Raw genomic sequence first — 6,151 nt, 5'->3', positions numbered from 1 at the left:
AGATGGCTCAGTGGTTAAGAGCACTGACTACTCTTGCAGAGGACCTGGTTTCGATTTCCAGCACCCACATGGCGGCCACAAACTGTCCTTAACTCAAGTTCCAGGGGAATCCGAAGCCCTCTTCTGATCTCCGCAGCATTACACGACACAGCTGCACTCAGTTACATGCAGGGAATACACTCTTATGCATAAAAAATATAAATAAAGAATAATTTTAAGAAGGCAGCATGTAGATGGAGCTCTGAGAAGAGGCTCTTTGAACTTGCTGGGCCTATAGCTATGGGGACCTCAGTGTGCTGGGGTGGCTTCAGGGGAGCTCTTTCTAAGGACTTACTCACCCTTCTTGAAGAAAAATTAAAGGGAGAAAAGATGATGGCTGACTTCCTGACAAATTATCAGGTCTCAGTGACTTTTGATGATGTGGCTATGGACTTTACCCAAGAAGAATGGATTTTATTGGATCAACTAATCTGAGTTCCTGGTTTTTTTGGATTTTGCATAGTTTATATGACATTTGGAAGGAGGTGACTTACAAAAGCAAGGCTTCGTATAGGCTTTTCCTTTTCCATATCCGCAATTCGGGCTCCAGCTGTCTCCCGCCCCCGACTCTCTTGCTCACCGAGTTCCTGTTTTCTTATTTATGAGTGGTATAGTAAGGTTTTCATTATAGGGTTTGGGTTGTTAGGGACACACACACACATATGACAGCATATACACATAATAACCTATGTGTGTTCATGCAAAATATTTTAAGGTATTTTGTTTTAATGTAAGTTCTTTCATTAAATAGACTTAGTTCTCACTTCTGATCCATTTGCTCTGGTTCCCTCTATTATCTCTGAGTTGGCTCAAGTTTCTACTAGTTCCTCAAGAAGTGCTCACAGGAGTGGCATTCTTAGAGTATTCAAAGTCCTTTTCTACAGTCTTTCTATCCCCAAAGAGCAGCTTGCCTGCATACAATGTTCCCTCTCTCCTTTCTTTTAAGTTGAGTGTCTTCTGCATTGTTTCAGTGTCTTCTCAAGTTCCACGCTACTGAGGAGAAATCTGAGGTCACTTTGACTTTTCTTTTCTCCTTTCAAGAATGATTTTGCCTCTCTGCCTGACTATTCACAGAATTCTCTTTATCTTTAAAGTCTACAGGATCTGAAGATTTAAGTGTTCAGTGCTATGCTTGCTTTGATGTCATTATTATGTTGATTTTAGTGAAGAGGAATCCAAGGCAGAAAGTGGATAATTAATAAACTTGCCCACTTCTGGAGTCAGTGGACTAGAAGCTGCCTCCATATGGTGTGGTGAATGAGAAGAGTCGGGATAAGGAATAGGTTGTTTCAAAGAAAGAAAGAGTGGAAGAGCATTGGAAATCACAAAATGGTGATAGGACAGAGATGTATAGAGATAGAAGGGCAGGCAGCCCATGACCCTCACCTCTCGGCTCCACACTGAGGGTAGGTGAAACCAGGAGCCCTGGTGAGAAAGGCCTGACAATCCTGCCCACATTACAAATTAGTTCTGGCAACCTCAAACCCAGTTGGAGGTTCTGGTGAGATAATGACTCCTCTCCTGTGGGTCAGAAGTAGAGAGGAGATCCATTTTGTCATGCCCCTTTTCTAGGAGGGATGTAATCTCACATCATCTTGAGACAGAGCCTATTGTTTAAGACTAAATTACTCTGGGAGACTGAAAACCTAATCTCTGGGTACGAGACAGCTGCAAGAGCCAGCCATGGATGGGGAAGGCTGGACACAGATACACTGAGAAGCTCACGTAACAGGAGGCTCCGGTGGTGAAGGGCTCATTGATTCACAGCTCTGTCCTCTTGAGGGTTAGGTCTCGGAAGCCAGAGGTGGCTGGGACTACATGGGGACCTTCTGTCCTGGGCTTTTCCACTCTAGGACTGACAACTCTAAAACTCAAGTCGTGTGGACACTCCCTGCAACCTCCTTTCCCTCACAAGCTGTTCAATACTGAGCATCATCAGATAGCTAGCTCACAGCTGGGTCCTCCAGTAGCAGGTCTCAGTGCTGCTTTATTTGTCTCCTAAAACCCAGTAAGCAGAGGAGACACCCCTTGGTTAAAATATTAGCCACTCCTAAATGTGCAGACTAGGGGATTCTCTGGAGACAGTGAGAACTTTCCCAGTCCACAGATTGCAGAACCTGAGGTGGTCGGAAGTCGGTGTTGGGATACAAAGGAGGGAGCCCCTAACGTGACTGCTGCACTGTTGGGGTGTCTGGTTCTTACAATCATTTTGCCACTTCTCAATCTTACCTGAGCCTTGGAGGGGGTGTGGTATTGATGTACCATTTGTGACTGAACACTCCATTCACACTTACTCTCTGCACTTTCACTAGTTATGTTGTGCAATGTTTAAATCTCTTGTTCTTTTCTCTCACTCTTAGCATTTTTTGGTCATATGGCCATTTCTCTTCTCACTTTGTTTACATTCTTCTTCCCTTGTCCCCTTTCTCTGATTCCTTTTGTTTCATTAACCTGTTATTTCTACTTTTATTCTAAAAATTCTTTTGTTTAAAGTTAGCATACAAAGTAATGGATTTCATTGTGTGATTTTCATACATGTAGAGCATTTTACTTTGTTCTTGCTCATTCTGGTCCACTCCTCCTCTTGCTGGTCCCCTACCTCCCCTGAGATGGTCCCCACATCTGCCTTCATGTCACATGTATTCTATTACTTTCTCTTCTTATCCCTTCCTCTCATTCCTCATCCTCCTCTCATGAGTCCTACACACACACACACACACACACACACACACACACGCACACACACACACAGAGAGAGAGAGAGAGAGAAAGAGAGAGAAAGGGAGATAGAGATTTATCATTATAAATCTGGTTTGTTTGATTTAATATAATGATCTCTAGCTGCATCTGTTCTCTTGAAAAATGTCATAATTTTGTTTTTCTTTACCATTGAATAAAATCCCATTGTGTATACATGCCATATCTTCTTTATCCATTCATCTGTTGATGGACATCTAAACTGATTCCATTTTCTAGTTATTGTGAGTGGGGCAGTGATAAAGACGCATGTGCAACTATCTTTGTGGTGTGTTGACTGGGAGTCCTTTGAGTGTATACTCAGGCAGGAGTGGTGTATACTCAGGAGTGGTGTTGTTGGGTTTTATGGTAGTTCTATTTTCTTTCTTCCCTCCCTCCCTCCCTCCTTTCTTTCTTTCTTTCTTTCTTTCTTTCTTTCTTTCTTTCTTCTTTCTTTCTTTCTTCCTTCCTTTCTGAGGAAACTCCACTCTGACTTCCATGGTGGGTGCATCAGTCTATATTTCTACCAGCAGTTAATAGGGTTCTTCTCCCCTCACTTCTGCACCGGCATTTTTTGTCGTTTGTCTTCTTGATGATAGTCACTTTGATGGGTGAGATTAATGAAGAAAAACAAAGCATTTCCTGTGAGGAATGGCATCCTCGTCTCATTCAGGTTTTAGTGGAAATGCTGTTTTTCTCCATTAATATTGGCTATAGGTTTGCTGTGCATAGCCTTTGTTGCACTGAGGTGTGTCCATTCTATTCCTTGCCTCTTCAGAGCCTTTATCATAAGAGATGTTGAACTTTGTTTACAGGCTTTTTTGCTTTAATGGAGATGATCATGTGATTTCTGTCTTTAAGTCTATTTGTATGCTGTATTACATATATTCATTTGCATATGTTGAGTCAATCTTGCAGCCTTGGAAAGTTATTCATCCCACCCCACCACCCTCTTGTTGGTCCCCTACTTCCACAGTTCAGTCATGGTGTATGATCTTTTTAACAGGGTCTTCAATTTGGCTTACTAGAATTTTATTGAGAATTTTTGCATTTATGTTCATTAGGGAAATTCATCATAAGGTTTTCAAAAATATATCCTTGGCAGACACTGATGTCCCTTATAGCCACTTGCTGTCAGCCATGGTCAACCCTACTGTTTTCTTCAACATCACGGTCAATGGTGAGCCTTTGGGTCGCATCCCCTTTGAGCTGTTTGCAGACAAAGTTCCAAAGACAGCAGAAAACTTTCGTGCTCTGAGCACTGGAGAGAAAGGGTTTGGTTATAAGGGCTCCTCCTTTCACAGAATTATTCCAGGATTCATGTGCCAGGGTGGTGACTTCACACGCCATAACGGCACTGTCCACAAATCGGTCTGTGGGGAGAAATTCAAGGTACAGAACTTTATCCTGAAGCATACAAGTCCTGGTATCTTGCCACGGCAAATGCTGGACCAAACACAAATGAACAGTTCCAAGTTTGTGCACTGCCAAGACTGATTGGTGGGACAGCAAACACATGGTCTTTGGGGAAGGTGAGTGAAGGCATGAACATTGTGGAAGCCATGGAGCGCTTTGGGTTCAGGAATGGCAAGACCAGCAAGACCTCCATTGCCGACTGTGGACAGCTCTAATACTTTGACTCATGTGCATCTTAACCACCAGACCATTCATTCCTTCTGTAGCTCAGGAGAGCACCTCTGCCCCATCTGCTCACAGTAATCTCTGTGCTCTCACTGCAGTTCTCTGGCTTCCATATTCTCCTTATTCCCCTGCAAGTGTAGTTGGATTGCAGAGTAAAGTTTATGATTATGAATAAAAACGAAATAGGGACTGTTAATAATAATAGATAAATATGCCCTTATCTGGGTTTTTCTTGTGTATGTCTTTATCTATTAAAGCTTCTTGACTTAACTTCGGTAGAAAATATGTGTCTAGGAATATATTCATTTCTTCTAGATTTTTCCGTTTTAGAATGTAAGATTTCAAAGTACTTCTTAATGATCCTCTGGATTTTATTGGAATCTGTGGTGTTCCCACTCCTGTTGATCTCTAATTTTATCAATTTGGGTCTTCTTTCTCTTTCTTTTGGCTAATTTGTCTGCAAATTTGTCAAGCTTCCCTTCTTCAAAGAACCAACTGATTGTAGATTTTCTGTATTGCTCTTTTAATCTCCATTTAATTCATCTGCACCCTTATCTTTATCATTCCTTGGTGGTTACTGCTTGGGGTTTGGGTCATTCTTGTTTTTATAGGACATTGAGGTGTATCATTAGTTTTTTTTAATTTAACCTTTCAAGTTTTTTTCATGTATGCACTCATAATTATAACCTTTTATGTTAGAACTACCTTAGCCATATCCTAAGCATTCTGGCAAATCGTACTTTTATTTTCATTCCATTTTGGGGATTTTTAAGTTTCCTTCCTGATTTCTTCACTGACTCTTGTGGTCATTCAAGAGTGTGTTGTTCAGTCTCCATTTATTTGTACAATTTCTGTAGTTTTTCTTGCTATTGATTTCTAGTTTTACTGCAATATGCTCTGGTAAAACATAATGAATTATTTTGATTCTTTTTATTTGAGAAGACTTATTTGCAGCCTGCAGTATGATCTATTTTAGAGAAGGTTCCATGGGCTGCTGACCAGAATGTATACTCTGCATTTGTTGTATGGAACATTCTGTATGTGTCTGTTCAGTCCATTTGATTTATGGTGAAGTTTAACTCTGAGGTCTCTTTGTTGATAATTTTGTTGATATGATCTACCTAGAGATAATAATGATACATTGAAATGGTATTAATACTATTATTGTACTAAGGTCTATTAGACCTGTTATGTTCATTAGTAGATGTTTTATGAAATCAAGAGCCCAAAACTTTGGTTCATGCATATTTACAATACTTATAACATCATGATGAGTTGTTACTTCTGTTAATATGCAATGGCCTTGTTTTATCTCTTCTATTTTTTGTTTGAAGTCTATTAAATATCAGAAAGTAACAACAGCTTGGTTTTGGCTTTTGTTTGCTTGGGAGATTGTTTTCCATCCTTTGATCATCATTTTCCTTACTCTTTTCATATCATTTTTAGTAGAGTCTTCTTCATTTCTGGTTAGTTTTGCTTATCCTTTTCCATAATTTTTCTTCAGTATCCTTATATGCATACTGTGTTCCAGCTTACTTGCTATTAGAAATGACTGAGTGGCAGCAAGATTTGTGGGGCAGATTTTATGGGCAGTAGAGTAGGGAAAGAGCTAAGACACAACTCAATGACTCTATTTCTGGAAATAGAGTGGTTTCTGCACATAAATAAGTTCACTCTGTATGTGAAGCCCTACCTCTCCTGCCTCTTTTAATCAAGTGAGTAGTCTTTTTTGTCC

The 6,151-nt window shown here is 40.4% G+C and overlaps 1 pseudogene; it reads left to right on the top strand.

Annotated features, from left to right (window-relative positions):
- The first annotated feature begins 3,909 nt into the window (after positions 1–3,909).
- Positions 3,910–4,406, top strand: LOC103733857 (annotated as a pseudogene).
- Positions 4,407–6,151: the final 1,745 nt, after the last annotated feature.

The sequence above is a fragment of the Nannospalax galili genome, unplaced genomic scaffold (genome assembly GCF_000622305.1).
Source record: "Nannospalax galili isolate Female #2095 unplaced genomic scaffold, S.galili_v1.0 scaffold11596, whole genome shotgun sequence".
NCBI classification, from domain to species: domain Eukaryota; kingdom Metazoa; phylum Chordata; class Mammalia; order Rodentia; family Spalacidae; genus Nannospalax; species Nannospalax galili.
This window is presented reverse-complemented; position numbering and strand designations above follow the sequence as displayed.